The following is a 9,435-nucleotide window of genomic DNA, read 5'->3' on the forward strand; positions in this document are numbered from 1 at the left end:
AGTAGTCGGGAGAAGAATCGAGCCGAACTTCGACAGGAAGAGTTGAAAACGGGGACAAATCTCGGGATTCTAGGGAATCTCGAGAACACAAATCCTTCCTTCGGGACTTGAAGGTGAAAACCGGGGCCTCGGGAAGGCGTCGGGAGGGCTTCGGGAGCTTAACCGCAGAGTTTCAGCACGAGGGATGGAAGAATGGAGCACCTAAACCCGACACCCCAATAGTTCTATTTATAGGGGCATTTCTAGTGTGCCACGTCGTGGGGAGCAAGCCTCATCCTATTCTGTTGATTGGACGCTCTTAGTCACTTGCCGGGTCGCGGCCAAGCTGTGCCACGTCGTGGGTGCCTGACAACCTCAGATTTTGGACCCTGAACTTGTAAAATCCGTAAATTTCGCATACGAGCTCCGTTTTCGATGTTCTTTATATGCATGCGTAGCTGAAAATGTTATCTACAACTCTCGTTTAGACTTAATCGGAAAATTTTGAATTTATTTTGAATTATTTATTTTTAAAATGACGTGATTAAGGAATTTCTTTAAAAATTCATAACTTTTTCATACGATGTCCTATTTGAGCGTTCTTTTTGTGAACGTTTGTAGTTTAGCGATATCTATGACTTTCATTTAGACACCTAAGGTCAAAAAGTGTTTTATTGAAACTTTGCGTTTTTACGTAACTTCGTATCGCCAGTTTTTGTCGGAAAACTTAGAATGGTCATAACTTCTTCGTTATAACTCGGATTTTTGTGTTAGTTATATGTTTGGAAAACTTAAGATGATATTTACTACATAGCGTACTCCAAACAGAGCTTTTGAATACTTCATTTTTCGATGATATTCTAATCCTTTTTTCAAAGAGGTTACAAGACTCGATCTTTGATGACTTGAAATGACGGGTTGTTACAAAAATAAATAATTTTTTGGGTCTATATATCATTAAAGCAGAGAAGGCATTTTCATCAATCAAGAAAAATATACAAAGAATTTGCTCAAAAAATTTTGTATGACAAACACCACGATGTTAAGACTACCAATGGCAGTTGGGACACGGCTAACCCCTTCGTTAGATAAACCACTTGTTGATCTCACTTTGTACAGGAGAATGATTGGTTCATTACTTTATCTAACTACTAGTCGACTTGATATCGTGTTTTCTGTTTGTAATTGTGCTAGGTATAAGATAATTCAAGAGAACCACATTTGATAGTTGTGAAAAATATATTTCGGTATCTTAAAGGATCAATTTCGTTAGGATTGTGGTATCCTTAGAAATCATGATGTTTTATTCAAGCATTTTCAGATTCAGATCTGGGAGGGTGTAAACTTGATCGAAAAAGTATAGTGGCGGATGTGAATTGTTAGATGGAATACTTGTAAGTTGGCAGTCGAAAAAGCAAACTCGTGTTGCAATTTCTATTGTTGAAGCAGAGTATGTAGCAGCTGCTGCTTGCACTTCACAAATTATATGGATTGAAATTCAATTATGTGATTATGCTATTAATATGAAAAAGATTCCATTGCGTTGTGATTCGCAAAGTCTAATTCTCATTTCTCATAATCCAGTACAACATTCAAAAACCATGCATATTACTCTTCGTTATCATTTCATAAAAGATCATGTAGAAGATGGAAATATTGAAGTTCATTTTGTAAAGAGAACTGATCAGCTTGTTGATATCTTTACAAAAACTTTGGAAGAAAAATCATTTGTTAGAATTTTGACAGGATTAGGAATGATCGACGGGGGTTATGTTCATAAAAATGATTCAAAGTAATGAAGAAAATGTACATCTATCAAAGTCAAAGGTTACTGTTCATAGTCAATGCTTCGATACGCTTCGATTTCGACAGTTTGGAGTATAGCTGAAATGAACAACATTCGCAAGTTTGGTATTTTCTTTATCTTTCCGAAATATCAAAACTCAAAAAGATTTTACTTTTATTTTGTTTTTATATTTTCGAAACAGTAAAAACAGAAAAAAGATTTTATTTTTTGTTGTGTACTTTTATTTTCAAAAATTAAAAAACCCAAAAAGATTTTACTTTTGTTGAGTATTTTCATTTTCTAAAAATCAAAACGTCAAAAATATTTTTTGGTCTCATATTGTTTTCCAAGTTGTTTATTTTAGATTTCCATGATGATTCTTATTGGTTTAAGCTTGCAGTTCTAGGGTCATGTATTCTTTCGAAAACTTTGAGGTAGTTCTTATCCCAAGAAGCATGTTGCAGCATGTCGACTCAAGCCTCTATTGACTCAATGTATGTATGTCCAAAACATTTTTGATGAAACCAGTCAAGATGACATATGTGTGTACAATTCGATCCATAAAACAATCTTTTTCATCTCAAATTTCCAACACAATCACACACAATGACATATGTCCAAAACATCTTTTATCAAACAAGTCAAGATTTAGACATATCAAAACTCTGTGTTCATGATCTGGATTCATGAAACTGTGATGAAAGTGAAACCCATTTCCAAATCTTTTAAGGAATTGATGGGGAACTATGTTCCAGATTTTCATGAAACATTTGTTTCAGTACCACGATTTCGGTACTCAAAATCATATTCTTTCGATTTTTTGAGATCTTGATCAAATGTTATTAACCCATGACATTTGTTTCCCAGCTAGATCCAGCTTAATATTTGTTTTACGAATATGATTTGAGTGTGAGTATTAATTCTTATCTTTTGTGACTTCAAAAATCATCCAATCCTACTTGTCACTGACTACACTGGTCAAACAAGTAATTTCAGTTACACTTACTCAAATTTATGTTACGTGTTGATATGTAACGAAATTTTAAACCACCCAAAGAGCTTATTTAAAAGAGGCCTTTCGATACTTATCTAAAGCATTCGATTGTAATTCACAAGAAACCACACAATATGTTGATCATCTCTCTTGATGATTAATGAAGCAACGTTTGCCTGGGGTTTATCTGCAATTATGTCAAACGTGTATGTTTTAACATCATAGATCCAAATTTTAGTTTGTTTTCTTCTTATCCCACTCTTTACACACTTCCCTCACAAAACCCTTGAGGTTCTGAGTATTACCAACTCAGACTGATGATTTCGACCGTCTGGCATATGACTTCGCTTTTTATCGCAAAAGTGAAAGAGCCTTACTTCCATACCGAAGGTTTGTGACGTTTACTATTCTCTTGGGGTGTACAAACAGGCTGCTTGACAAGATGGTTTGTATACTTTCCGGGTGTCAAGGAGATGTGATGGTTACTTTTTCATATGTGGCTAATTTATCAGCGACAGGGAGCAATTTTCATGGCGCCATGTCAGATCTCATTTAATGCTGATCCTGCTTCACATTCAAATTCAAGAGTTACATATAAAAGGGGATCAAAGGGTTCTTCGGTTATACTTTCAAAAGAAATTTACCAAAGGAAGAATGGAAGATTATGGTCGGAGTGTTGGATTGGACAAAGGAAGAATGGAAGATTATGTTATGGTTGCAGGAATTTATTATGATCTTGCAGTGGATATTTAAATCAAATGTGGAAAGAGTTTCCGAAGAGTGTTGAGAATACCAATGTTGTCCAAGGGATTTCTTGTGCTAGTTATTGGAGCTTAATTGTTTGATACATGTATGAAAAAGAAGGGATTAGGGTGTCTGCTGATGAAAATATCATTGAGTTTTTAAAGTATAATTTTGCAAAGAAGGATAAAGATGATGCAAAAGTGTTTCCAAATGTTTCATGACTTCCAGATGCTATGGTCAAGCGTGTTGATCCAACTAGTCATGTATTGATTACATATTTGACTTCGATTAATCCAGATGAAGTAACTAGTGTTTTGTTGGCTAAACCAGATGCAGAGTCTTCAAAGAAATCTCGAAGACCTAAGAAGGCTGAGAAGTCGACTACTACTACAACTGAGGTTGTTGAGACTGTAGTTGTTGAAACTCATACAAAGAATATTCCTTCTATGTATGGAGTCCTTAAACGGATTATGTAGAAAGCTCATCCTTCTCGAAAGTATCCTGAAAGGTCTTAAAGTTTTTCACCTTCATTCACTCACAAGCCTCATGTTACTCAAAAAGGAGTTATTATTCGCGAAGTTCAAGCTCATGTGTCCCCATTATCAAAGATGAGAAAAGGTACAAATATGGAAAATCATATTTTAGAGAAGATTAAAAAGCGAAAGTTGGTCTTTCAAAAGGCATCTTCCGAAGATGTAGCAGTTCCTGAAACTCCTGAAGCAGTTATTTCAACACATCTTTTAACTCCTAAACAAACTCCAATTATTCCACTCAAGGTTTCGTTAACCATTTCATCTCATGAGGAGGTTCGAACCTCAGACATATTTACACACGTATGTGATGCGGTTGTAAATGTCACTATGGGTGAAGGAGAGTTAAATAAAGCACATCCAATTATCACTCAAGGTATTATCGACAACACTACTATCAATACCCTTGTTTCATTACCACCATTAATCATTCTTGCAATTCTAGTTTCCTATTCACCAACTTTTACTCATATTCTCAATCAACCCATCACTTCACTATTTTCTTCACAATCCACTAATTCACCTAAACCCATCAATAATGTTGAGGCTGATGATGGAGGATTTGGAGGTACTTTTGATGATCTTTAATTTGGTCAAGAAGAAGAAGACGTCTATCACACCCCGAACCGTCAGAACGGACGGCGGAAACGTCCGGGGGCAGGTGATGTCTTGCGTAGTATCACAACAATTGTATCATAGCAATCAAAGTAAACACAACCATTACATTACAATATGAATATTTACATCTATATGGTAACATAGTTTGTATACATGAAAGTAGCAAAAGATAAAGCTCATAATCCAAATGCTCCGTCTTCTTTAAAAGCTAGTGAAGGTACCTGTCTACTGTTGACCTGAGAATACAAATAGTTTTGAAAACGTATCAGCATAAAGCTGGTGAGCTCATAAGCATGTTTTTGTATTGGAAACTAGTCACTGAATTTGTACAACTGATTTCTTTTCATTATATGTAATTATTGTTTGTATCGAAACCCTGATTATAACCAGTAAGTAAAGTATGTTTTGCTCCAAAACCTTGTCTACCGCCAGTAAGTAAGGTATGTTCTATCGAAAACCCTGCCTACCGCCAGTAAGTGAGATATGTTCTATCGAAAACCCTGGGTACCGCCAGTAAGTGAGATATGTTCCATCGAAAACCCTAGCTACCGCCAGTAAGTAAGGTAGTTTTATTTCTCAAAATAAAACCAACGGTTGTGTCCCTAAAATACCCTCCAGTAAGTAGATAGGTAGTTTTATTAATCTAAATAAAACTATTGAAGAAATAAATCTCGTAAACAAAGGTTAGTTTATACTTATTGTGAGTCGTATAACCATGCTAAATGACTGATGACCTCCTAGACATTTCTTCAGCCATCGTACAATTACAAAACTTGTCACCCCAAGCGTTCCTGCCAAACTGTAGCTAATAGTTTAGGTGTGGAATTGTCGGTCTCGAATAGATCTATTCACAAATTTCACGCTCTCCCTCCAAGAGACTCTAGTTATACTAAAGGTGAGGATTTACTGTTACCCGAAGAGCATAATGAAGATAGGTCTGACAATCCTATATTAACTAGTTTACGTGTAGTTTGGTTATTCTCGATTTCGAAATCGTTGGTAAACGATGTAGATTATAAATAATTATACACAAAATAATTATTTAGTAAGATACTCTTGTTATCGGTAGATAATAATACAAAAACTAAATCTATCATAGTTGATGTGTTTGAATCTGTAAAACCGGTAAATAATCCCTAAAACTATACCTATTATAGTTTGATTGGTATGTTATGTTCATGAATTATTCTGAAAACTATGCAATTATGTTTAGAAACCGTCCCTTATGCTCCACATATTAAAAAAGGGATAGAGTATCTAAATGTTTGATGTAAAACCATTATAATTGCATCAGTTTTTAAGTCGTGAGAAACTTAATGTTTGGCTTGTATTCCCCCTGAAAACGTTTTTAAAAACTATAAAAGCGTAGGGCTATGAGCTCACAGTTGGTTGGATGCAAAGGATTGAACTAGAGGATCCTTGAGTTGATGTACGTTGCACTTAACGGAATCCTAATATCAAATAAATACATATATGTATCTAAATTAATGATTTCGTTAGTTAAAGTGTTAGATAAACACTTGGTTTCGGTTAAGGAATGTTACCGGGTTTACGGATTTCCCCACAAAAGAGCTGTTTATGGCTGTATATAGAGTTTACGGCTGTGAATGGAGTTGATGGTCGTGAACAGGGTTTATGGATTTCGAAGATTTGGCGGATTATGGACATAAAATCAAAAACAAGAGTGTTGGTTTTCGACTAACAAGTTTTCTAGACGCTCCCAAACGGCCCCAAATGATGATTTCTGACATTTTTAGAGTGAAAGGAGGGCTTAATAGAGTTTACGGTCAATAGGTTTAGAGAGAGAAAGTGGGTGTTTGCAGCTAATAAGGTTGAAATGAGGGTGGGGGTCCTTTATTTATAGGAAAGCGGTATGGTCGGTGTTGGGGTCCACCTGGCACCGACGGTAAAAAGCGTTTATGGTCGTACACTAGTTTACGGCCGTAAACTCGCCTTGGCCGTGAACTCGTCGTTTTTCGAGGAGTTGAAGGTTTTTCGTGCGATTTTTGGTTTCCCGCCTCGTATGTAATTATAACAATAACCTTAGTTAATTTACTTAACCCAAGAAGTTGACGGAAAATAAAAAAAAAATTAAATTTTTTTAGTAGAGGTGGGTTTAAAAATAACGGAAGGAATTTCAGGTTGTCACAACATCCCATATCACATCTTGATGTCAGGGAAGAAATTCAAGATTCTAAACAAGAAGCTTAATTATATCCTTCGGTCTCTAGCAGATGCGGGGTGAAGGAATTTTGTATCTAGTCTTGAAGTTGATGTGTTGATCAAAGTACACGAAGCCAAATTGTTCAACATATTCTCTAGCCTGAGTCAAGCTTCTGAATCATAAATTATTAAGAAGGTGGATGGTAATGATAAGAATAATGAGCTCAGGATGAAATCATAGTCTTCAACTTTCTTAGAGGAAGTCAGAGATCTTAAAAGTATTTCCAAAGAACGTCATGTGTTATTCGTTCAAGATGTGAAGAAGGGTCAGGAGGATGTGAACTTGAAACTTCAAGAACATCGAGAAGACGTGACCAAAGAGATTGCTATTGCACAACAAGACTGTGCATCTCTTAATCAGAAAAAGGATATTATTGCTGATGTGGTAACGATGTTTGTTAAGTTTTATGAAGCATTGAGCCCTCAAATTTCTCAACTGTCTAAACATTAAAGTAAAAGCATCATTGAAATTACCACTTTGTTGAACGAGTTGAAAGAGTTAATATCAAAGCCTGGGTCATCTCCTTTGATCACTCCAGAATTTTTGTCACAAAAATTTCTTCTATTTGAATAAGTTCTTCACAAACAGTTGGCACCATTAACGAATGCCACAACTATTGTTACAGGGGTGCAAGGTGGAGAACAAGAAAAGGTTGGTAAAGGACAAGGTGCATCCGGTTTGATTAATGAAGAAGTTAAGGTTGTGCGCAAGGTGTACACTACACAGATTCCGGTATCAAAACCATTAGTATCGAAAGTTGAGCTAGTAATCTTAACTGCCGTATCAACAAGGCCAATAACAAAGGGTATTGTAATTGGTTCATCTAGTGAAGGAGGAAGTCAGTCAAAGCCAAAGGAAATTCATTTAATACAAGACAGTGGAAAGAAAATTTTCATTAAAAACCCCGAAGAAGAAAGAAAGGTTGAGATTGAGGCTGAAATGGATCTTCAAAGACAAATTGCAAGTGTTATCAGAGTACGACAAAATGACCCTCCGAATTTAAATAAGGGGTGTACAAGGAAGTTGCATAGTTATGAGAATATTGAAGCCAGGGTGTCTTTCTATGAGATGTATGAGTTCGAGAAAAATCCCATGCAAAGTTATTCAGTTGAGAATTCTGATCTAAATCAACTAGATCTAAATCAACAAGATTTTCCCATCAATGAAAGGTGGTGGAAAGATTTAAGAAGAAGGATGATTTTATACACATGAAATTAAGGTTTCATGCAGTTTTGGGAAAAGATCAGAACGATGTTTGGTCTTTGGTGAAGATTAAACAGGTTCTTGGCATTTCGAAAGGTGAACTTTTTTAGAATTTGGTACAAAACTTTCGTTATCATGGAGTAAGGGCTAATAAGGTCCGTATGAAGTTTTCCATTGTCGATTTCCCATTGATAAACTTGATAGACCTGTTTCAAGTTGCTTACATGCTCAAACACATTGATGCTTCGAAACTTCAAAATACCAGTAAAGAGGATCTATATTTGAGATTTGGTCATATCAAACTGTTTATAGATAATTACTATGATTGTCTAGACTTGACCGATGCTGAGTTGGCTGCTTTTGTTGGAAAAGAAATTACTGCTCCTCTTGAAAAAGTGTTTAGAAAAGCTCAATTGAAGAGATTTGCAGATGGTGAAATCAGTTTGAAGCCATTTGGAGTGGTTTTTGCTAGAAAAAGTAAGAAGGGAAAATCATCGAAATATTTTTTCCAAACATGTGAAGTTGAAAAATACACAACTGCACATTATAAAAACTTAATTGTTCGTATGAATAATTGTAAAAAGAACAATGACGGTGATAAAGCAGAACTGAAGAAGGTGATGAACTGGTAAGCTAAAATTCGAAGAACATGACAAATGGCAGGTCAACTTTTGATCAATTGATTTCGAGATTGCTTACAAACGGGGAGATTGTTAAGGTCGAAGTTAGGTTGTAAGATGTCGAAGTTGTAATGTTATTTTACAATAGCATTGTATGTCGAAACTAAATGTCTAGTCCTTTATAATTCTCTATATGCTTTACTTTTCTCCTATAAATAAGAGTGTTACTTAGAGTTAGATAAGAACCTGAAGTCTATCTTGTCTAATTTTCTCTCTGTAACCTTTGAAGCATAATACAAGCTAAAACTAGATCATATTTACATTTTGTGTTCTTAATTCATGTTACTCTGATGTACATTTCAATTCTCGATTCAATACTTCATTAATTTGATTGAAAAATCAAGAGGTGGGTCCATTATGTTTGACAATATTGTTACTTTGATTAAAAAAAACGTCAATAAATAATAAAATGGTAAAATCGTCAATTTCAAAAATCTATCAACCAAGTAGTAGTTGTAAGTTTAAAAAATATGAATTTGAGTAGTGAAAATGTAGGGTTAGAAGGGTATCAGGGTATTTTTTTAACAGAAATGATATGCTAGAAAGTTAACTTTAATTTGTTTAGGATAGGATGTCGAAATCCATCAGTCCAAGATTACTATGAATTCCAAGAGAATTCAATTCCAAAGTAATTTGCAACCACATCTGATTGAATTCCAATTCCAGAAAGAACATTG

The sequence above is a fragment of the Lactuca saligna genome, chromosome 6 (genome assembly GCF_052625555.1).
Source record: "Lactuca saligna cultivar CGN05327 chromosome 6, ASM5262555v1, whole genome shotgun sequence".
Lineage (NCBI taxonomy): Eukaryota > Viridiplantae > Streptophyta > Magnoliopsida > Asterales > Asteraceae > Lactuca > Lactuca saligna.